This window comes from Protopterus annectens, chromosome 17.part0, assembly GCF_019279795.1.
Source record: "Protopterus annectens isolate FY-2018-M chromosome 17.part0, PAN1.0, whole genome shotgun sequence".
In the NCBI taxonomy this organism is placed as follows: Eukaryota; Metazoa; Chordata; order Ceratodontiformes; family Protopteridae; genus Protopterus; species Protopterus annectens.
In genome coordinates, this window is record NC_056751.1 from 396,155,867 (window position 1) to 396,180,179 (window position 24,313).

General features: G+C 37.3%; 1 protein-coding gene across 5 annotated transcripts in view; it reads left to right on the forward strand.

Annotated features, from left to right (window-relative positions):
- Nucleotides 1-552: 552 nt before the first annotated feature.
- TEAD1 (TEA domain transcription factor 1) overlaps nucleotides 553-24,313 on the forward strand; it is a 1,209,838-nt gene continuing 1,186,077 nt past the window's right edge. For 3 of the 5 annotated variants that reach the window (XM_044058987.1, XM_044058991.1, XM_044058986.1), the window contains exon 1: nucleotides 553-766. The gene's annotated coding sequence lies outside the window, so the exon portion shown is untranslated. Of the gene's footprint in view, nucleotides 767-1,224; nucleotides 1,384-24,313 lie in introns of those variants that run through there. The other 2 variants (XM_044058990.1, XM_044058989.1) reach the window with 2 other exon arrangements.

A 24,313-nucleotide genomic window follows, 5' to 3' on the forward strand; every position in this document is an offset into this window, starting at 1 on the left:
TGAGCATCTATGAGAAAAAGCTCCATTAACAGACCATCTGCTGGTACGGAAAACGCTTTACAGCAGTTGTGCAGTAGTAAACAGTTATTACTACAGCATTTTTGTTTGCAAGTCTATCACACTATGCAATGCATTGCTTCATTCTGAGAAATTGTTGATTCAAGGCATAAATGTTAGTTACTGGCAGTAGCATTTCCGTAGCAGAACAACATTAATATTTTCAGCGATGGTAGAATGTAACTGTAGTTTCAGAAACTAATGCTTTTTAAATAAATTAGTTTCAAAGGCCAGTGAAGCTTTTCTGTTCAGTTGCACAAGTGATTAAAAAAAATCTTTAAAGCATGGTTGCTATTGCATTTACAAACGAGAAACTTCGCATATGGAGTCTGACAGCATGTTACGTCATCGGCTCGCGCGACGTCACACCTCGGACCTAGCGCCCTTATGGACTATGTCACCGCGAACAGTGACCCTCCCCTCGTGCTCGCTAGGTTACTACATGACGCGGCTGCACGCCCCACCCATGTGAGCTCGCTCCTAGCGTTCATTTCATTCCTCATCTCATTCCGCGCATTCTTCGCATCGCTCGGAGCTGCGACGCCGAGTCCTGATACATACCGGCTTCGCGTGGAAGCCTAGCTTCTTGTTGTTTTCTTAGTTTCCAGTTAACTTCACAATAACACAATTCTCGGTACTGGGGCATAACAAAGACACATTTTGGGGTGCCCCTATCCCCCCGATTGTACCTCTCAAGATAAGTGCTGAGGTAAGTTTTTTTTTCTTGTGGTGGTGTTTGCTCAAAGGTTACTAAGAGCTTCGGCGGCACCCCGCTGACGTACTCTTAAGGACCATTTCTGTTCTTTCTTACTTGTTTGAAAGCAGGCGACGCTGCAATAAGGTGAAAGTAGTACAGAAATGACCAGAAAAGCAGCAAAGCATAGGTCGGCGAAAGGAAGTGAGTGTTGTTTATTACTTTTGTAGACCGTGCAGGGCTGCCTGAGTATTGCAACAGACTGCTTTCAGTTTGTTGACTGAGTCACGGCTGCTGTGCTTCCAGCCTGACATTCAAAAAATGGTTCACATTTTTTGCATTTTTTCATAAGAAGGAAGAACTTCTGAAAGAGTAAGCTGCCGAGATTCCCTGCCGTTCATTGTTTTTGGCTTAGTCATAAAGTAAGAGGGGCTGATTTAGTTTTGTAATTGTCGGTGATTTAACATTATATTAAAAAAATATGGAACAGGGAATATCTGTACTGCTGCCTCCAGTCTTGCAGCTGCTTAATTACGGAGTGAAGTGGACATTTCCTGTGGAGTGTACAGAAACATAGTACAAGGGAAACACTTTTTTGACAAAAGCAGCATTTTATTATGCTTATTTTAAAGGTAAAAAACTAGTTTTGTAATTTGATTTAATTAATATCTCTTGACTAGAATTTGGTAAAATGTCTCTAATTTGTCCCTGTTTCTACTACTACTACATAAAATGTTTGATTTTTGCGGCCAATCAACGGGGATTACAATCGGTCAGTAATGCTAGATGTCAGTATTTTATATTTCTATTGTACAGAAAATGCACGTTGATGCAAAACCTTTTTTTTTCATGAATTATTTCTGATTTTGGTTTTGGCTTCTTTCAGAATTTTTTTGCAAATAAGTTGAGAGAGAGGTATGGTTTAAACTGTGGCTTTAAGTAATAATGTATAAATGCAAAGTAAACAATGAGCGGTAAGGTTACATTTTCATATTAGGACGGAGATTGTAAGCGTTGGTTTCCAAAATGATCAAGTGTACACCTAGAAACATGCACATTTAGTGAATTACAATGTACTGTATACGCATTTTTGGTTTGTTTTCTGTTTTGTATTCTACAGCCCTAGCACATTTGTTTTTGGATCAAGTTTAATTCACATTTCATTGTGTATTCACATTTCATTGTGTATTTTGCATATGTTCATTTCGTGTTGAGGCGCTCTGTTTTGTTTTGGTCATTTGCACTAACCAGTCAGAAGGTAGCTCAAACGTGGTGTCCGAGGCAGATGCATACAAATGTGAGCAACCGAAAATCCCAACTATTTGTTGTGTTCTTTTAATGTTACTTACATTTATCTTTGAACGCTGTGGGTTTCCTTGTGCTGGAAGTTATTTTCTGTTTTTGGTTATTTGAAAGTTAATGCAGGACTTAAGCAACTTTAACGCTACTGTAGTTATGAACGATTGTTGGTATTTGATTTATATTTTTTTAAATGTCAGCTGGCAAGTATTGTTTCAAATTACTGCGTCTGGAAGAGCAGTACCAATCCTTTCTGTAATGTACCTGAAATATTTGCCTTTGTAGTAGAACTCTTTCCCTCTCCAGTGAGACATCCCTTATACGATGCACATCCCTTATACGATGCACATGCACGCACGCACACACGTATACAAATACACATTGTGTGGGTCTACTCACGTGTATATATTTGCATACGAGTAATCATATGCGCGTGTTTATGCATGCATGTCTAGAAATGCTTGTAGGTATACGTGAAACACCACCAAACCTAAAAAACACATAAGTTTGCTTAGGGTAGTGTGGGATGCATATGAGTAATACATTTTGAAATGCTGCTGTTAAAAATGAAGTGATTATCCAAGCTATGTAGTTGTGACATGGAGAGTTCTTGTTGCAGCTTTCAAGTGTGAAATTGTGTTTAATAGTTATAGCTGTCTCATGTTTCGGTAATTCATTTGGAAACATATTTCTTTGAGGCAGAGTCGTCCACCTTTTCCTTTCAGTACTTTCTTTGGTGGACTGGCAGTATTCACTGATAGTTTATGTAGATATGTTTCTACAGAGACGCACACAAGTTGGTGATACCTGCTCATGGACATTCTGAAAAAAGTTTTGTTCTGAAACATAAGGTATTTTGCTACTTGTTCTGTATATATTGGTTAGATCAGTAAAAGCATTATATTGTTCTTAGTCACATCAAGATGGGGCAGTTTTTTAAACAGTATAACAACTCCTTTACTGATTTATTATGTATATACTTTTGCCCATCTGGCACAGACTTGTCATTGCTGTCACACTGTTACAATATCTGTTGTAAATATGTAATTTAATAACTTCATAGTATATTCTTTAATGTTAGAAACTAATTCTCATAAACATTTATTTTTAATGTAATAATTTATGTTGCTCACATCAGCTGCATGTCAAAACATTAAACGATTGGCCCTTCAGTTTTTCAGGAAAGCACACATACAACATGTTGATCACTTCTACTGTTTTTGAATGATACAGACACACTTCTGGTTTTTCTTAAACAAAACTGCATCTGACAGTAATCAAAGGCAGAAGGGTGCAAAGTGCTTTGAGCACATGTATGCTGGTTTGTTAACTTACCAAAGCAAGCAAGATTTGCTGTACAGGTTTTTGTCATGATTTTGAAATCCTGGCTAATTTCATACATTTGTTCCAGGGAATGAAAGCCAGTATGCAAGATGTTTATTGTCAGTGCCAGGTTATATTGTGTTCTAAATGAATGTATCAAAACTGCATGTATTTAGAAACTGTGCATTTGATATATTCATCTTAGTTATAAGTCACTACAGCTTTTCTGAGGCTAGGTTTGTTGCAACTAGTACTGATCGTTTGCTAGTTTTTCTTGGCTCACAGGTGAGTATGCAGTGGAAAATACTACAGAGTATTCAGAGTAGGGATTTAGAGTGTAATGACCAGCATGAATTTGTGTAGGATTTGTCCATCATTATGTCGCCCCCCACCCCCAGTTTTACATGTGGCAGTTGAAACATTCTCATGCACTGCTTTGTAGCTTGCAGTCAATATAGAGTTTTTACTTGTTTTCTTTGAGCTTGCTTTGATTTAAGCTTAAATTTGGGGATATCATTTTAAACCTGGAGAGAAAATCTGGGTAAAGTCTTGTCTTGTACACTATTTTTTTTTCCTGCACGTTTGTTTGCTTTTTTCTACATAAAATTGTTCTGATGCCTGTGGAATTATTAACAGTATTGTGATATGTTTTGATATCCCCTTGAGAGAGTGCTTATCAAGCAGAAATCTTCATTCATAATATGGCACCAGGTTTTTTTCTACTGATCTAAAACCGTGATCTCTGGCCAGATATGTATCAAACGACTGGACAAGTGTTTGAATCATGCTTCTTGTTCTAAATTTGTAAAGTAAGCAATCGTTTACTGGTTTAAGAATTGCTCTAATTTAACACATTAGTGTGTTTCCAGTGCATTTCAGCTGCACTTTGCTGTCTGGGTTCCAGTAACCCATGAAAATGTAAACACATTTGGGTTTTCAGTGTTCAGCCTGTTTTTCAATTTTACAAAGAAGCTGAAAAAAAGTCAACATCAGATTCCCAGCCCAACTGTCAGGTTTCAGATATGTGAATTTAACACACTATTTTTGTAAATTTGGAGATGCTTATAGGGGTGTGAGGCTAATACTGCCATTTTGAAGATTGTTGTTTCAGCTTTAAGTGAGCGAGATGTGAACTGCAAAACAAAAAAAAGGATCTTCCTTTAAATATCCTTGGCATTGACGTAGCGTTTCTATAGTCCGCATGCAATGAGGCATAATCTGTTTTTCTTTAATGTGGTATTTTAATATGCAAGTAAAGTTTAATAAAAGTAAATGGTATAAGTTAGCATATGTTTTAAAGTTTAATAGAAGTTAATACTTTAATACTAACAAAAATACTGAATCAGTAGCTGTTTACTTACCTTTTTTTCATAGTCTGGAACTATTATTTTTTTCTTTGAAGATAAGAGTTGCAACATACGCGAAAAAATGTCAGTGGCTGAAAGTTTTAGCGGGTGTAAGGCACTCTTGGTTTCAGGACAGAGACGCTAGCTATCCAGAATATCCTTCTGGAGAGGGGTCAGTTGTATATTTTCTTTCTAGGATGTTGTCATGTCGCAGATAAAAAAAATGCAGCTAATGTATAATGTAAAACCAGTCAAGTGGGGTGTCGGTCTTAAACTTAGAAAATGCTGTATCATGTGGCATTGCAGAGATGTGAAACCACTGTGGATCTAGAAAGACAAACTTGCATAACTGCTAATTGTCAACTGCAGTGTTTTGCCCGGTACATTTTTAGTTTACAGATTTTTGACATGCAAATGCTGAAGACTGAAAATGCTTTCTGACACTGTTATGCTTCTTAATAAACAGTATATTGACATTTTTCTTTTGTAACTCCTTTAGGTTTTCTGCTAAGTTAATAACCATACACAATGAGGTGGGCTTCCTTTACTCCACAGCAGTTGAAGAGGTCTTTAATTTGAGAATAGCAAACTAACCAGGGCATCTAGCTGTGGGCCTTTTCTTTTACATGGCTTCCTGTGACATGCATTTCCATAGCTTTCTATACAGTGCAAGAGAAAGCTGTACTGTGTTGTTTAAAGTATTTATTTGTAGTATGATATTCATGTTGTATTTGTTTCTCACTAGTACATGAGACAAGACTTAAGTCCCTTGACTAGCAATGTGTTTTTCTTATTCCCATAGGGTTTTTGATTTTATGTTTCTCATACAGCTGTTTTGGGTGACATTCTAATAATCTTAAGACGCTTTTACATTTTGTGTAATTTTTTTTCTTTTTGGATATTACCTATAGAAAGTGAGTAATATTTTTGTATTAAAACCTGGAGAAAGCTATAAGCTTGCATGGATAGAGATACATGAAGTAGACTAGCTATGCATGCTTTCTCTTGTGTATGTATATGATTGTTGCAGTTCACATGCATGCTGGTTAGTAGAAAATCTTAACTAAATCTGATCTTTAGTGTTTTCCTAGTGGTCTTTTGTATGGATTGTGTTTTTTTGAGTGGTGACTTTGATGTTTAAAAGTGGTGACAGGCACATGGTAGCCTCTCAGGTGGCTGAGCACCTGGCTGGGTAAGTAGTATCTAGATGTCCTTTTTGCTCATGCAAATCCAGTACTGACTGTAGTGGAGATTTCCACTGTGGTTTGAAATTATTTCAAAGTATAGATTTATAAGTAATCACAGGAAAATATGCTTTAAAATGTTCATTTTTAAATACCTTTTTGTCTATAAATTAGTACTCTTTTCTTTGGCTGAACTGTATTGAAGTGTGAGATGTTTTACTTTTAATGTAGAGGAGATTTGCAGGTGTAAAAATGTTTGCATTTGCAGGTTGTCTTTTTTAATGCAGCTGATAAAGGATGTTGCAACAGGTGGCAGAAACAATATAATTGTATAACAAATACCCAGGTTGTATAGGACTGTAATCTACAGATGTTTGTATTATTGCACTTCTTTTGGACATGATTCAGAAGATGTTCAGTGGAGAGCTTGATGAAATTGGGAAGTTATTTTATGATTGATCAAATCTGCATTAATTTATTTTATTTTTAAAATGTGTGGAAATTAAATGTGTAAGTATCAGGAAGGCAATGACACTCTGACATTAATGAGAAGAAATGTGCTACATGCAAAATTAATGGTATATGTTTTGATATTCGGTTTTGCAGCTGTGTGGTACTTTTCTAAGACTGAGCTTGCTGGCTAATTTAGCAGTGTTACGGTCAATACAGGTTTTTCTCTCCAGTGTGTATGGATGGAGGAGTATTTAAAATTATTTTGATAATGTAGTAATTTATGTGGTGGTTTTATAAATTAATCTATAACTGTAAATTAATGCACCTTTTGCCATACATTTTTGTAAACATTTTGAGCAAGTCCAGGGACATTTTCTAAGATGAAGATAATGACTTGCATCTGTTCTTTACCAGATTCAGTGGAGCCCGGGTTGGTGCTGTAATGAATTTATAAATGAACTGGTTGTAATTTTGAAGTGCTGAAATTCTGTCTTTAATTCTCTTTTTGTGTGATGTATGAAGACGTCTGTCCATGATCCTGTGGTCCTTTTTATTTTTATATTCTGCAGTGCTTATTCCTTTTTCAAATGTGAGGTGCATCATACGGTACAAGAGCACAGAACAAAATGTGTTTTTGTGATGACTTGCAGAGGAAGATCGCCATGTAAGGAAGGAGTGTACTGAAAGAAAACATCCTATTTCGTGAGACTGTTAATGTCATTTTTGTAATTTCTTGAAAGAAAAATCTTTCTGCCTTGTAAGAATATAGTTGTATTTGGTGCAAAAGCATCTTATTTTGTAATCAATAAATTCATTCTTTTTTTTTTTTTTTTTTTTTTTTTTTAAGCAGCTGTATTCATCACCCTCATTGTGTGTGTTTCGGTATTTCATAAGTACACAAAAACGGATTATTTTCACTGATTAGTATTGTTGAAAATCATCTTGAGGAAGGAGATCATTGGTTAATTATGTTGCCACGATAAGTGTGATGGGTTTTGTGCTTAACATTAACAAAAAATGGATTCTGTTTTAACTATATTTTAATTAGTGCAAATGTATATTGTATGGTTTGGGTTAAAGAAGCTTGGTCACTATAATGGAATGTATGTCCCACAGTAAACATTTATGTGACTTGCGACAAATTAGTTAAATAGTAATCTGATAATCATCATTTCATATTTTATTTCAGAAATTGTTTTTTTACCTTACTGAAGTGAAGTAAAGCATAATTCTAGGTTTTTATACATGGGCAGCTTTTGGGTTACCCAGGCTAGTAGTGGTGATAAGCAGTAATAAATAGGCATATTCATTGTGGTAGTAGTACATGCCACATTTCATGTTTCATTGAAAGGAGTATGGTAAGAAATGCATAATTGTAATTATAGTTTCACTCTAAAATGTGTCTACAAATATGAATGTTCAAAGTGATTGTATACAAATATGAATGCTCAAAGTGTTTGTATACAAATATGAATGTTCAAAGTGTTTGTATGTAACTAGAGACGCACAAGTGTATGTTGTGCATCTCTAATAATGCGTGTGTACACAAACAAGATGCTATTTCCTTGGCTGAATTAGATTACTTGGCAAACATCAGTCTTTTGTAAAGTTTTAGTGATATTTTCTTGAGAAAGCAGTTAAATCAATTTCACAGTCATAAGCTGTTATAGGATGTGGATTAAATGTAGTAATGCAGTGGATTAAATGTAGTAATGCAGTGCTGGAGCAGCACAAAATGTGTTTATTTCCACAACGAAAAATTCAACTATACATTGCAGCAGTGTACATTGGTTTCTTCCTCTCATTTCAGTTTGTACTTATTGTATCTTGCTTTGCATATCTATTGCCAATAGAGTTGGAGAAATCGAAAAAATCACTTGGCATACAGCTGTCAGTATCTCTCTTTTTTTCCCCACCTTATTCCACCTGGAGCAGTGGAGATAAGTGCATATGAAGTCCATTTTCATAAAAAGTCCAGTATATGATCCTGGAAGTATAACCTAGTCATTTTGTAGACATTTATTACCATTGCATGTTGTGGATGTAAAACAACCCCTTCCCACAAATCACTGCTACTCAAGTCATCATAATAAACTGATCCACTCAGTTCGCTGGCATCTTTTTATCTTTTATTAAACTTGTGGCAGTTCCACTAAAACACAGACCCCCCCCCCCCCCCCACAAACGCACAACTTTTTTATCAACTCCACAAACACATCAACTCAAGGAAGAGAGAAACCCTTGCTGGTGCACAATTGGAAACTGAACAGGCAATGATTTCCTATGGGGAAAAGGTGTCTGGTGTTGGTCTGTTCGTCTTTTTTTCTCCCCCTTTGGGATAATGCCGCTCAAACAATGTCACCCTCGAGCATGTGTTGGGAAGCTACCTGTGGCATAATCCAAAACTGTGACTAACTACTGTTTGGTAAGGTTGTGTAAATTTTAGTCCATTCTAAGAACCTTTGACCATCACAGAGTTTAACAACTGTTGGTACTAGAAGTTATGTGCTGTTGGAATTTATTCTTTGGTCCTGAGGTTGCTGAATTTCAGATCTTTACATCTTTGACTAACCAGATGTAGTTTTCAGTTGTTGAATGTGGATCCTTTGCGCTTGCCAGATGAAAATTGTAAAAATATTTAAATTTTCCTTTGGTATCTATATTGGCCTTGAGTTCATACTCTACTTTACATTTTCTGATAGTGTTTTTAAGTTCCTTGCTGGCATGTTTCATTGTAGTCTTTTGGTAGGAAGATGACGATTTTCTTGCAACTTTTAGTTAATTTTCTTCTTTTGTTGCACAGTTTGTTAATGCAGAAGTTCCACCAGAGATGTTCATCGCTTTTGTGCGGTATTTGTGATTGGAGCATAGCTGTGCAATGTGCCATTAAGTGTATAATCTTTACATTGTGACTTCTTTCGCAAACATTAATAGCTGTAGTGAAAGTTTTTTTTTTTTTTAATGTGTTTACTGATACATATTTGTATACAGTTTAGGTCACTGTCACTCACTGTGTGTAGCAATTGTTCCAAAACAAAAGTAAGAGATGGAGAAGCAATGATGCAGAATTATTTGAGTCTTCATAACCTTTGCAGATGGGTGGAAAATGTTGTGAATGCCCCCCAATTGTTTAGTCATTTTGTGCTATTCAGTTGCTTGCATTCATTTCTTTAGCATGATTCAGGAACAAAAAATGTAGGATGACTCCTTTGGGTAATATTTCTCTAATTACAGTCAGCATTTACACACATTAAGTAATTTTTGAAGTTGCAACCTGTATGTGCTGTTTAGTTTTAGTTGTTGAATGCCTTTACTGTGGTCTGCTGTAGTGGTACCCTATGCAAGCCCATGTATTGCTAGCATTTTGGCAGAAAGCAGAAGAAGAAATGCTATGCTGGTCTGCTAACATAAAAAAACACTTTTATTTGACAGATAATGGATTTGCAGGTAGTCATGCTTTCGGGGTAACGTAAGCCCGTTACCACAAGTTCATAGGTTACTGATGCTGGATGTAGTGGTTTTATACTCACTTGTTCCTAGAAAGGGGGAAGATAGGGTACTTCATTTCTTTCCCTTTGGCCGAAAGAAACATTTCAACAATGCCAGAGTAGAACAGAGGGGAAAAAACTGCGTTCCGCTCACATTTATAGAAGTTTGACAGACATTCCTGAGAGCTTCCCTTTGCTGCTGTTGTCTACTTGTCACATGACATTAAGATGGACAGTGTGACTGTTGCAGCACTCTGCTAGTTTTTAGTTATTGTAAAATTAACTGCTAGATATGTGCAGACTCGCAGGAAATTTCTTTTACCTGTCAGTGCCTGCGGATCAGTGCACCTAAGAGGTTTTTTATTTTGTATTTTTTTCCACTAGTAGAAATTTTTAGTTTGTAAACCACTTCAAAAGACGTGAGCATTAAATTTCCAAATATGTGACCAATGAATGATGAATACAGATCTTGGTACTTTCTTGATGAATAATGCTGAACTGAGTTGGCATTTTATCTTTGTTTCACAAAAAAAAAAAAAAAAAAAAAAAAAATTTTGTCTTTGCTATTCATATTGCACTGAAATGACTAAACATTGTTTTTAGATCTTTCTTCATTGCTGTCCTGTTGCATTGTTACAGTATTACAGAGATATCAGCTAGATCAACTTCTCCCTGGGTTTAGCAATACTCACTCTCTGGCTTATAATACAGGCCGTTTTGTAAACGTGACTCTTTAAAACAGACTTGCTAATATGGAAGGCTGACTTACGGTCTCTGTACTACTCGTACATTGTACCACTCAAGCCTAATGTCTTTTGAGATTGGTGGGTATATATTGTTTGCTGTGGTTGCTCTACTGGACTGTAACATACCTCTCAACCTCTTAGAGCAAGAAATCTGGACAAAGCCATAAGTAAAAGTGGGACAAATGCCCATAAATGGGGACAAATTGTAAATATTGCTCTTACAAACTTAGAAAGTTGATGCAATAACAGGTTTTACATTAGCATGCATTTTCTGAATAGTATGATGGCTGAAACTGAAATGTCTCATTATTTATTTATTTTTTTTACTTCACTCTGATTTGCCACTAATTTGGCCGAAAACCACAATTTTATGAAAAATGGACCAAATATGACGCAAAGATCTGGACATTCTTGAAAATCTGTACAGTTGAGAGGGACATGTGTAAGTTAACCTTCATTAGTGGCTTCTTGCATTGCACAGAGTGTTGATTAATATGTAAGGTTCTCAGACCTAGCACTTTGAATCTCTGGCATGCCTCCTCCAATGTTTCCATGTTAATGGTTAAAATTTCAGATGAGTTCATGTATCTTCCTTTATACAAAATCTGTGATGAAGTAAGAGGAAATGCTGTAACAGGCTGGATTGATACTTAAAGGGTATGCTGTCTGAAAAGTGGTCGTACACTGAACTGTTTACTGATAGACAAGATTGCTGTTGCCGATGCTGTACACTATAACATTACATCTCCAGTATCAGCATCTAAATGTGCCGGTAGAATGTTGCCCCCCCCCCTTTTTTTATTTCTTATCTTCCAGATGCTGTTTAATAAATAGTTATTAATCTGTGTCGGGTTGCATGTTATTGGGTCATTTGCGATTTGTGTCATTTTCTTGGCTGTCACTGTTAGCTAAGTTCTTTGCATTACTTTGTTTATAGCATCAAATTTTCTGACTGCTGTGTTTTTGTAAATGTTACTGATCGACACTTTGAGAAAGGCGAGATAAAATAAAGTAATCATACTAGAAAACGGGTTTATTTTGTGAACTGAACTGTTATAACAGTAAAATAGAAGAAATGCTTGTGAGAGTCAAAAAAGCACGTTTGGGTCAGGGAAAACAATCATCACCTTTGCTTAATTCTGTTAAAACTCGGTATTAAAGTAGTAAAAGCTGACCATTAAATGCCATACTGGTGTTTATAGAGTCCAGCATGTTCAGCAGTTCTGGAGTGTTTTAATGACACCTTTTCTGATGTGAAGAAATGGCGATCTGTATTCTTTACTTCGGACAGCTCTCTAATAATAGGGGAACAAAGGGTGGCAAACCTTTTAATTAACATGTTTTCAATTATCCCTGTAGGTTTTACTTTTCATCCTTGCCTCTTCCGTAACAGTTGATGTTCAGCTGCCCGGTCCCGCTTGGTAAAGAACTGCAACTGGTGACGTTTCTTTTTTTAGTTGGATTATGTACCTACTGTGTGCCTTTCTCTTGAGTTAATGTTGGCTCATGGTCTTACTTGTCAGATGCTTGCATGCAATTTTTTAAATCCAATATTTTGACTCCCAAAAACAAATTGTTCAAATATTTTTTCATATAATTCTCAAAAATAATAATCTCAATAAAACAGTAATAAAAAATAACGTGCTGAAATAAATACGTTTTATGGTTATAAACAACAAACATTGAAAGGTGCAGACAAAGTCACCATCAGAGTTGATTTCCTTCAAAGATAATACCTGGCAGTAGAAATGTGCGTTTCAGTGTAATCTGCAATAATTGTCAGTGTAATCTGCAATAATTGTCAGCGTACTGTCTATGTCCTGTCACAAAACATGATTGTCTTACAATCTACAGCGAGCGTGTTTGTATACATCTTGGTGTCATTTTGTGTTTGTGTAGATATACATATATATGTTTAATATGTATACATTATACATGGTGAGGGTGTTTAAGCCTACACAAAAATTAAATGTCAATCTGACTTATTGAAAGAAAACTTTATTCTCCAGTTTGGTGTCTCTACAGTTGCTTGAGGTGAAATTGCTTGAGCATCAGTAGCACAAAGAAAAAAATATCTGCACTCCGTGTTTACACTAGCAATAATTCAGTTGTTTTGGGACATTCTGTCTTCGAGTTGGCGCACCTAGAAGGAGCAGGGAGGCAAGCAGTTTTGCCTGTGTATTATGCAGACATCTTCTGAACCCTTGTATTAAAGTAACTTACTATGCTTCTATAAGATGAACTTGGGTGCGTTTATGTAAAAGTTTACATTATTCCTACCAAGCATTTCTTGACTTGTATTATACATATTTGTATACTTTGTTACTTATTTTCTATTTGTATTTTACTGTTGTAACTGGACCTTTTCACCCCTGGCCTCAGATAATAATGTCCAGTTGTACTTTCCCGGTAAACAGATGTAAAATAAAATAAAATAAATAATACATAACTAAAACACACTACTAACAATTTATCTAAGGAAGGGAAGCATATGGGGCTGTTGCATTTCTTAAGAATATTACAGTAAACTCTGTTAACCGGCACCCATGGAGATTGGTAGATGTCGGATAGTTTCTGGTTGCTTGAGAGTTACTATTAAACATAAGCCTGACTAATACAGTACTGAGAGAAGGAATTTATTCCTATCTTCCTTTTTAACTCTAAAAAATGTAAGGTATGTTTCTGCGGGGAGAAAACAGAAAATGCAACACATGAAAATTGCACTGTATTTCTTTGATATTTTTTGCTGGTTGCTTGAGTTCCGGTTTACTGAGAGCTTACTGTGTTTGTAACCTTCTGATTCAGAAGACTAGTGTCCAGTGTGGGATTTGGTGAATTGGATACAGATGCACTGATGAGCAGTGAGAACCCCCCTTAGCTGATATAATACTTAGTCTGAGGTATTGCAGCCTTTTAGTTGGTTGTACAGTCAGGGGGGTGAAGAGTGTTTGAGAGTTGCAGGGTGTATCTGCTCAGACAAGTCAATTGATTTACTAGATGGGCTTTTTTGCCTTTTTTTGTCATTGCTTCATTGAATTCTGGGGTAAAAACTAAGGAAAGTTGTACCTTTTGAGTTGAGCATGGTTGTAGAACTGTTCAGCATTCCATGTTGGTAACATAATCACTTGAACTACTTGTCACAGGAAGGCAAGCCATATGGATTATTGAGAATCCAGTGTGCATCTTTTTCGGGGGGGGATGTAACATTCCAGAGTTTTGCTTTATTTTATTTATTTATTTTATTTTTATTTATTTATTTAACATTTGTTGACAGGGAAAGTATGACTTGGACAGTGCCTATTTTCAGCAGAGGCACAGGGAGAAGTACTCCAGACACATATCTTTGGAATGTGGGAGGAAACCGGAGTACCCGAAGGAAACCCACACAAATGTAGGGAAGACATGCAGACTCCACACACAAGCCAGAGCTTGAGAATTGAACTGGAGAACCTCTTGCTGTGAGGTGACAATGTTAACTGCTGCACCAAGATGTTATGTTTGATTAATTACTATTCCCTGACACATTTTAAATTGTCTTTTTGCCACATTCTGCAGTCAGAGCTCATTGGAAGTCTCACTTGCACATCTTATGGATACTGTTATGTATAGTTTTTAGTTAAACTGTGAGAAATTGAGGGAAATGTATTGTATCCATGACATTAAATTATTGCACTGTTGATACAGATCATTGACAATCTGAGAGTAGCAGTTCAGCTGTTGTCTTGTCTATTGCATTCTTTGTCCTTTTAGCCTCTCTCTCCCTGTAGATGTGTATCTCTATATGTACGTGTTTGTGTTTTATTTATATATATATATATATATATATATATATATATATATATATATATATATGATATCTAATATGTTTATGCTTGTACGTAGTATGCAAGTTTTGTCAAGTTTGCTCATTTTTTACTGGGATGTTCATTGTAGTGAGTCAGAAATGTAGATGGCTATTTTGGCAATAAACATCAATAACTGATCCTATGAATAAACAGCTAGAAAGTACATGATGTATAGAGCAGAAATGGGATTTGTCTAATGCTCATTTTGTGTGGCATGGAGAAGGATTACTTGGATAATAGTTACAAAAAAAAAAAAATCTTATGCCAAGCTGGTTTTCCCTTTATTTAAATGACCCCCCACCCCTTAAGGCTAAATCTTTCCTGCTGAGGGCAATGTGTGGCCAGATTTTTGATATGCTTTAATTGAGCATATATTTTGATTTGTCTTTCAATATACATTATTCATTCATTTTCTAATTACCTGTTTAATCCAGTGCTGGTTCATGGGTGAGCCTCTCCAAACACTCAGTGGCTATAAGGCATAGGAGCTCATGTCACTGTGGGCACTAGTCCATCATAGGGAGTACACACACGCACCCACCCTCCAAACTCACTCACTTTGAATACCACACTTTTAGGCAGTAGTCACCAGATCGCCTAGAGTACATCTCTGGGCTATGGGAAGGGTATATAGACTGATTACAGAATGTACCCCAATGGCGAAACAAATGAGCCTGAAACACTAACCACTGTGTCACTGTTGCATCTTTTATGTTTTTGCTTAAATAACTAAATCGCAAAACTCTGATGTTCTAGGCCCTAGTATGATAGTACTTTGAGTATTGTTTTATGGCTTATTTCTTGTAATATGTACATGTTGTAATATAGTCACTACTTTGCTGTCTAACACACTAGGGGGAGCAGTGTAGGAGTTAACGAAGCCCGACCTGAACCCATATTATGACTAGGTGGTGTGTTCTTGACAACAGATACAAACTTTGAAGGCAGGAAAAAAGGTAGTTGTGTGAAAGTAGTACATCTGTATTCTGGGCTTAACTTTACCAGGTTTGGTGTGTTGTGGGTACTTGCCTCTAACCTTACAGTAAGTTCTGAGGAGGAGTCGAACATTCTCTAATGAAAAGACATCTTTAGCAGAATGGAGCTGCAATCTAGCAAGGAAAAGTTATATGGAGGCTGTTGTACATGTGATGTTGCCTGAGTGGGAGGTTTTTGAGAGTCTTCCCTATCAGTGGGACCATTGCAGCCTCTGCAGTAAAGGTGATAAAGGGAAATATCTTTGAATCATGGACATTTTGGAGCCAGCTTTGAGAGATTCTTTATATGGCCTTTGTTGCATAGGAATGAAGCCATTTTGAACCGTTATTTTCTGGAAATCATTAAACAGTAGCACAGCTAGGGTGGACAAAGGTGGCAACTGCCCCAGATGCAAAATGTTAGGGGAGTGCGACTGGCTGATTGCAATTTCAGATTGATCTTCAGTTCAATACTGGCTTTTAAAAGCCAGTCAAATCTACGTGCTGTAGCGCTCTGTGTGTGGTCTAAACTGATGATGATAACTGCTTGCTACATTGTTTAAACATTTTTTCACCTGAGTACTGTATTGCTGTATGTGGAGTATAAATTATAGTAATGTGTAGCACACAATTTGCTACAGTTTACAATTAAAAAAAAATATATATATATATATTTTTTTTTTTTTTTCACTAAAATGTGAGGAAGGAAGGTCTGAGGCAGGGCACATAAATGGGTTCTGACTTGCTCCACCATTTCAGGAGCCTCATGTCCTTGTTTGTGGACTTTCCTTTCCTATATTGCTCTTCCATTGAAGAGCTGGGGCAGGAGGGATAGAGACCAGTGTTCTTTGGTTTTTAACTTGTAGAGCTTGTGGGACAGTAGTTCATAGGGCTGGTACAAAGCGCTAGTTGAGACAGCTACTCCACTAGCTGGAATTACTGCTTTAAAAATGACATTTAATTGTAGCTATCTCTTTTGCCGATAAGAGTGTGCTTCTGTTGGTCTCCTTTATAAATAAACCATTGCTGAATCAGTTTTTGTGTTATTGTTTTGGCCCTACCTATGTATGATGTATGGCCTAGCTAACTGCTGTTTGCCAGTGATTTTAAAAGCATCATTGTCATTCTGATGGGCCATCATGAAGACCACATGATGTAAAATGGCACTTGGGGAGCAGAGATTAGTGTTGTCATTATTCATGGGCATATCGATCTAAGTAGTAGTGTCTCTGAAAATGTGGCCTCAACTAAGGGTAACAGGGGACCGATGGTCATATTTTTTGTTATTACTACAGCATTAAGTCTAGCTTAAAAATGGCAGACCCATGCCATGAGAACGCAGCCCCAGATGCAAGTTGATTTGGGGTACTAAACTAGGTGAAACATAGGGAATTAATGAGTCAATAGTGCAGAGGAGGACTAGGTGGCAAAGCTGGTTGGGGCAAAACTGAACTTGCTCTAATTATAAGGTAAATTTAGTGGTTCTTTAGGATATCTGCTAGATGTTTTGATGTAAATTCCTAAGAACATGGATTCAAGAAGATGTAAAGGAAAAAAATGTAAGAACATTAAAATGTACACTGTAGAAGTTAACCGTTTTTTAGTATTTTTCTTGGCATAATGGATTGCAGGCAGTGGGGAAATAAAGCAATTTGGGATACAAAATATTAATACTGAAACTTATGAAAAAGGTGCAGAGCTTATGTAAGCTACTGTGGGGTGGAGGGAGCTGGGTGAGTGGGGATAGTGTGTGAAAAATGCATGTTGCAAAATATAAAGATAACCAGCTTTATTATATATGTGGTAAAAAGGGCCAAAGCTGTTTTTTTTCTAACACCGTAGAGTAATGCTGTTTTGTTTGATTAAAGTACAAGAGATATCATCCCCTGTTGTGATCTTTTTGTATTTAAAAAAGGTGTATTGTTAGTACTTAGGTTGTTGTTTGTCTTTCGGCTTTTTCCCTGTAAGGGGTTGCCACAGCGGAACTCCGGTCCGCCAATGATTGGCAGTAGATTTTTACGAAACGCCGAGGTGCCAGCTCGACGCCCAACCTTCAACGAAGGCACGCCCATTTACGCATGTCTTTCGAACCTACCCAACTTTGGTATGATTACTTAATACTGAGGAGCTCAATCAATTCTAGCATTAAATCTGACGTGATTTAATTTCGATTTTTTTTGCCAACATCAAGTAGTTGGAACAAAAGCACATATTTGATAAGTTGATTTTTAGTTTACATCATTTTCGTTAAAAGATACTTTTCATTTTGCGTCATGTTTTCATGTCCGAAGATAATACTGCTGTGTTTCTAATGCAACCAGTCTTGTCTGCTCATGTACAGGTCTGTTTACAAGGCTGATGTTCTTTGTACAGTGAAAAGGAAATATCTGCATCTGTACTACTGTTTTTATCAGTTGGCACGGTTTGTGACAGAAAAAGATCTGCGGACCAGATCACCTACCCCGTTAACAAATTTCAGTATTCAAAATTAAACTAAACAGTTGAAGTACTGCCAACGTTTTATTCTCTGTATTTTTAAGTAATCTTTCACATTTTATATGCATACAAAATGTATACGGCTTCCCAGTAGAAAAAAGCAGAAGACTGTCACCTTTTTGCCAGTGTTTTATACTGGAATCCTTTGCATAGAATAAATGTGTGTTTTATACTGGAATCCTTTGCGTAGAATAAATGTGTGTTAAACGAATAAACTTGAGAAACACTCGAACAAAACTGACATGCATCACTTCTTGCAGATTGTATAATTTTATTGAAAAGTGATCGTGACTTTTTTAATTATGCCTGAAAGATGCTTGAAATTTTCACTATTGTATCCTGTCTTTCCATGAATAAAACTAAAGTAACAGTACTAGTTAATAATTTTAATCCTCTCTCTATGACCAGATGAGATGCAACAAGATAGTAAAAAAAAAAAAAAACTCTTACTCCTGTCTGGATAGCTTGTATCTTTGTGGGAAATTGTACAAGACCGATTATAAGCAAAAAAGTCATTGTGCACTCTGAACTGAACTAAAAGCCCTTATGGTTGCATTTTGTTTTGATGATTTCATTGCTGTTCCGTAACATTGATATGTTGAAAGAGTTGTGCAGTAGTACAGTGGTTGTCATTGCTACCTCACAACTCTTGGTCTTCTGGTTGATATCCCGGCTGGAGTTCCTACTCTGTATAATTTGCATATCTTCAGGGGGTCTGCATGGGTTTTTCTCAAGTGCTCTGGCTTCTCACATCCCAAACGCATGCTGTTAGGAGAATTGCTGATATCCAAAGAGTTGGTGTATGGATGAGTGCATGCATTTCTCCTGCGATGGACTGATGTCCAGTCTAGTAAGAGTAATGTTATACCTGCAATACATATGGTCATTCTCATTCTCTGTAGTTGTGTGACTACAGAGTTAATATGTTTAAGTAAGGAGACTTGGGGTTTGCCATCTAAAAAAGAAGTATTTAGTGTTTATTGTTCGTCAGGTTGAAACTTCAACTATTTTTTCATCCAGTTAAAGTTCTGGCTGGTGCAGACTGTAAGAGATGTCTGGTAGAAGCATGTACAGTAGTAGGAAGTGCAAAAAATATTTGCCCATTGATAGAAAAAAATTCCCCCGAGGAGCAACAACCCAATGTTAATGAAGGAGGCACAGGGAGAAGGCATTTTGCATGATGAGCATTATGCTAAAAAGTTTTAAATTATGTCTTAATACTTCCTGTTTTGTCTGAATACAGAATTTGGTTAAAAAATACTACTCTGGCATTATAGATCCAAAAAAATAAATAATTTGTTGGGTACACTTGAGGTGTAGGAAGGATAAACGTTTTGTGATAGTGGTGTTATATTATATTTGGTGTATAGTTTTAGTTGTGCTTTTATCAAAGTGTCCCTTACATTTTCATCAGACAAGTTTAGTGGGATCTTTTAATATCCATCGGGACGTAAATCATGTAGGCATATCTGTGCTTTCTGTAATTTCCAGTTTGCAGTTTGTATTTCATGTCGGCTACTTAGATATTTCATGTCGGCTACTTAGATAATCTTGTGTGAAAATAATCTTGGTAGTTAGTGTTTCATTTACAAGGTACAGATAAAAGTCAGAAATGAAGAAAAACATGTCCACATTTAAAATGTTGCTGTGACGGTTTCTAATGCATGGCAATTTAGCTGTGGAAACTTAAAATGAAATGTGCCATTATAACTTGGTGGTTGTACTGTGAAGTAAAATGTACCATGCTGACCTAAACGTAATACTTCCAGCTGTTACTTTTCTGCTGTTTGGCTGGGAATTAAGTAGTTCCACATTAAAATAAGTGGATGGTTATTTCTGGCTAACGTTATTAACAGAGTGAAGTAAAAATATTGGGGCTTGCAGAACTTAAAGCAAACTACACTGTATTGATATTGTTGCCAGTAATATGTTGCAACCTGTTTGTACTCTCAGAAGTGTAACACAGGGAGTCCGTCATTAATCCTAATGTTATAAATGTGTTAATGAACCACTGTACAAAAAATGAGGAAGTGATTAAAGTCTACTCACTAATTTCCACAGTGAGAATATCCTATTCTTTTACGTGGCTTGTTCCAGGGAAAAATGTAGAAAGAAGAAAAGCAGTGGTGCAGATGGCGGCAGTCCTGGTTGGGCAGGTGTTTGCATGGAGTGCAGCGTGATTAGGCTGCTTAAAGATCTTGATTTTGAGTGTCTGTCTGTCTTTGCCTGTAAGTTCTTTGCTATATTAAGAAGAATTTTGTATGACAGATGAGAAAGGGGGGAATGCAATCATTCAGTTAATTGGGCAGGATGAGAGTTATATACTGATGGTGAAATGTGTTTCCTAATCCTGTTCTGACAGGTGAAAAAGTCAGATTATCAGTGAGAAAAGGAATTGCTAGTGTTCATAAAGAGTCGTCTTCAGTGTAAATGAGTTACTTTTGCATAGTACACATTTAGCCTTTGTGGGGCTGCAGGGAAGTAAAGCACAGTAAGGCTGGTGAAACTTAGTTTTTTAGTTTGGAGTGAGGTAGCAGAATAAACACGAGTGTTTCCAGAGACTTTGTAAGCATTTCTGTTTTTACTATTATGTTTTGCCTTTGCTGCTTGCTGGCCTTCATTCCCCCCTCCTGACCAGTGGACCCATTCATTCTCCACCCCATAAGTGGATCAAGAGAGGCCATCATTTCAGCAGCCATCAAGATGGTATGACATTTTTGCTGGTTTCCTCTCCCTTGTGCTCACTTGGACAGGGACTGGGGGGGGCTGTAATGGGGTGACCACAGAGGCTGCCCTTAAGTTTCACAAGGGGCATTCACTTACCTTCCCAGGGAAGCATGGGTAGAGGTTCCCCTGATCTCCACTGTTTGGACAGAACTGTATCTCTGGTTTAGATTGGAGGCTAAGCTTTTATCTTAAGACTTCAATCATATTTAGAAACGCTTGCATGTAAATATGCTTCTTCCGATGTCACCACATTTTCTTTTACTTCTGATTTTTATTTTGCGTCAGTAACATTCAAAGAACAGACCTTTGCAATATGAGAGTATCTAAATTACTTAAATGAGGAAACCGTTAAATAGACATTCGGGAGCACCTTTTGTAAAGTAGTACAAAACCGATTCAGACTTCCATTAAGTGCCCAAGGTTAGAAGTCCATGGAAATTAATCTTTTTAAGGGGTGGTTTTTATGGTATCGAAGTCTGTGGATGAGTCTATAGAGATGGTTTCCCCTCACTTCTCCTAACAGTTTCCACTTTACGTGTTGTAACAGCGTAGGGCTCTTTCCAAAGTTTAAGTACTTCCCTTTGAGATGCGTCTATTCATAAGGATTGTCAGAGAAATGTAAATGGTTAAATATGTGGAAAGATACTGAACCTGGATAGTAGTCTTTTAGTACCACAGTAACATTTATTTATTTATTTATGTCTGTCTGTTTTATTCTAGTCAAAGGAAACTATAAGACCACCACAGTCTAGGACTTCAGCTTATTCAGCTTGGCGGATAAAACTTTCTTGGACTACTTTTGCACGTTTTCCGTAAAGCTCTACCTCTCTCTTCCATTGTCCATTTTCTCCATGCTACTGAAGTCATTTATGTGGATTCTAAATGACTCAAGGCTACATTTCTGCACTATTTACGTCATTCTCTCACATGTATTTGAGTGAGTATAGGTTACCAACCTCATCTGATAACCATATTTTGAGATCTTTGAGTCAGTGGTTTCACTTAGGACTTGTGTTGTCCTTTTCATTTGGAGTAGGGGTAGACTTTCAACTATTTTCCTTTTTCTGTACTTTAATTGGTTAGAGCTTTGTCCCAGTTTAGCTGTCATGATTTATACTTCTAATAATTACGTCTGTGGTAAGGAGATATGCTGGTAGTCACAGTAAGTGTGTGTATAGGTCCTCAGCATGAATTTAGGCCTTGCAATATTTGTGTAGGGTCACAGCTCAAAACTCTGACATTATTTGTCCTGATTGTAAAAAGAGGAAATAGTGGGTCCCATTCTTCTGTTGGCATGTCCCTCCTAATTCTTCTTCTAAGCCAGGACCTTTTGTGTTTGTTTGGAAATCTGTTTTTATTAAATTGGGTAGCAATGTCAGCGGAACAGTAGGCAGAGCATTTTTTTGTTGCAAAAGGTTGTGGGTTCCATTACCACACCCAGGTAGATGGATTGCTGACACTGAAGTTCTGTGCTTGTCCATTGGACAAGATATTAAACCAAGGTTCCATAAACTTGAATTGGTGGTAGTTCAGGTGGATGTATAAGATCCCATGGCACCTGTCAAAAAGTGTAAGGCAAATTCCCTATGCCCTGAACAAATGTTCTCTAATAGTGTAAAATACTAACTTGGGTCTCCACTGAAAATAGCTCACTAGCCTAGTGGGACTAACCTTGTATTCAAAGTATAAATAAAATAAAAATAAAAGTCTGTTATGCAGTTGCCCATTTAGAACATAAGTGCTAAGTTAAAAGAAGTTGGAGCCCCTTTCTGCAGGAAGGAGTGTTCACGTAACTAGGATGGAGGCTTCTCACTTGCATTTACTGTGTCTGCAATCATAGTAGTGAGATGTACATCAGGACAAGCATCTCCAGTATTTGCTTGTACCGTTGCTTGATTGGCTTTGTGTACTCCCGTTTCAGCTAGATGGGCTTCTGCTCTCCTGGTCAACTGCACTGAGCTGCTCAGGGCTGATTTGGAAGTTTCAACGTAGTCGTACAACTTAAGACCCTCTGCACTGTCAGACCTCCAAGTTGTGTGAAGTTGCATGAAGATGGAAGAGTGCCCTTTCCTTTGAAGGACCACTTGGGCCATGTGGACCATTTGCTTCTGCACTACAGGTAACCGAATGCCATTCTTTATGCTCGTGTAGACTGACTCTTGTAACTTCAGTGTCTTTCCTTTGGGTATTCTGGTTGATTTCATGTTTCCTCCAGGTGCTCTGGCATTTGCTCATCTTGCAGACATGTTTTCTGCTCTAGCATTGGCCTGTTTGTGGGCTACTTAACCACCTTCTTTGGGCATTGATTCTGCTTTTCCAGCATTTGATCAGCTTTGCATTTGCCCTGCATTATATTTCATGGGGCTCACTTGATAGTTGGACAGGCCAGCATTGGTAAGTTACCTAGACTCAGCTGGTTTTAGAGGCACAGACATTGGCTTTCCCAGTATTTGCTACTCTGACCTCTGTGGGTCCACTGCAAGCACTGCACCCCGTTCCAGTGCAGTCTCTTCGGGGGTCTACATAACCATGCATTTTAGCAGTGGCTCAGGAACTTTGGCCCCAAGACAGCTAGCTCCTCAGACTGTTTGTCATTTTCAGACACAGGTTTCCCCGGAGAGACCAAGGAAGAGAACATTAAAGACTCATCTGACTTATCCCCCTGATGGAAAATGAGCATGATGAGAGATCATTATTCATTACCTTCTTCTCCAGCAGGCCTGAAATTCATTTAAGTTTTACTAACGATGATTGAGGGACATTTGGTCCTCTTAGGTCTAGGAATCCCGCATCTTCTTTTGCACAGGACGCATGCAGTATCCTTCTGGGTGGTCCTTCTGATTGACGATATTACTGGAGATGAAGTAAAGGTAGTGCAGGACTCTGTGCCCAAAAAAGTCAGGTAGTGTACTCTGGTAGAAGTCTGAGGATCCTATCTGGACTGAGATTCGTTAAGCCAGATTAGTCATTCTTAGAAGGAATCTTACAACACAGTCATGGTCTCTCCATCTTACCAGGGCTCTAGTGACACAAATTGTTATACTGATAAGGTAGCAGAAAGCATTCCAAGAACCAAGCCAATATGGGAAATGGAGAAATTAGTTTTACCAGTAGGGATGACTACAAGCTGAGTCATGGAAAATAGGCAAGAGGGATAGACAGGTAAGCGGGAACATGTTTGGGGAATTTAATGACTTGGTAGACTTCAAAAATTCCCAGCAAAGTACCTTCTCATAAATGCTGAGGCAGCAAATGATTGTAAATAAAAAAATGATTCTTATGAGTTTGGCTGTAGTGTCTGAGTTGCTTTGATACAATAAGGCCTTGCTACATTTATGGCTATGGGCCGCCAGAAAAGCACAATGGAAATCAAAATCTAAACCAACAATAACTAAAGTGTTGAACATTGTAAAGGAGATGAAAGAATTTGAGATGGGATTTTAGAAAAGGGAACAAGCAAAATGCATACAAATTGAATTTGTGGGAACAGTACATGCACAATAACATTCAGGAGGAAGAGTAAACTTTAACTAAAGGCAGGATGTGAACAATTTATATAATATTGGAATGAATGGAACTTATCTATTTGCCATTTTGGGCTAATTTCCCTGTATTTAATCTTTCTGGTGTAAAAAAAATGCATTGGCGTGGTTTTGCGCTTAGTGCAGTGGCAGTTAGCTA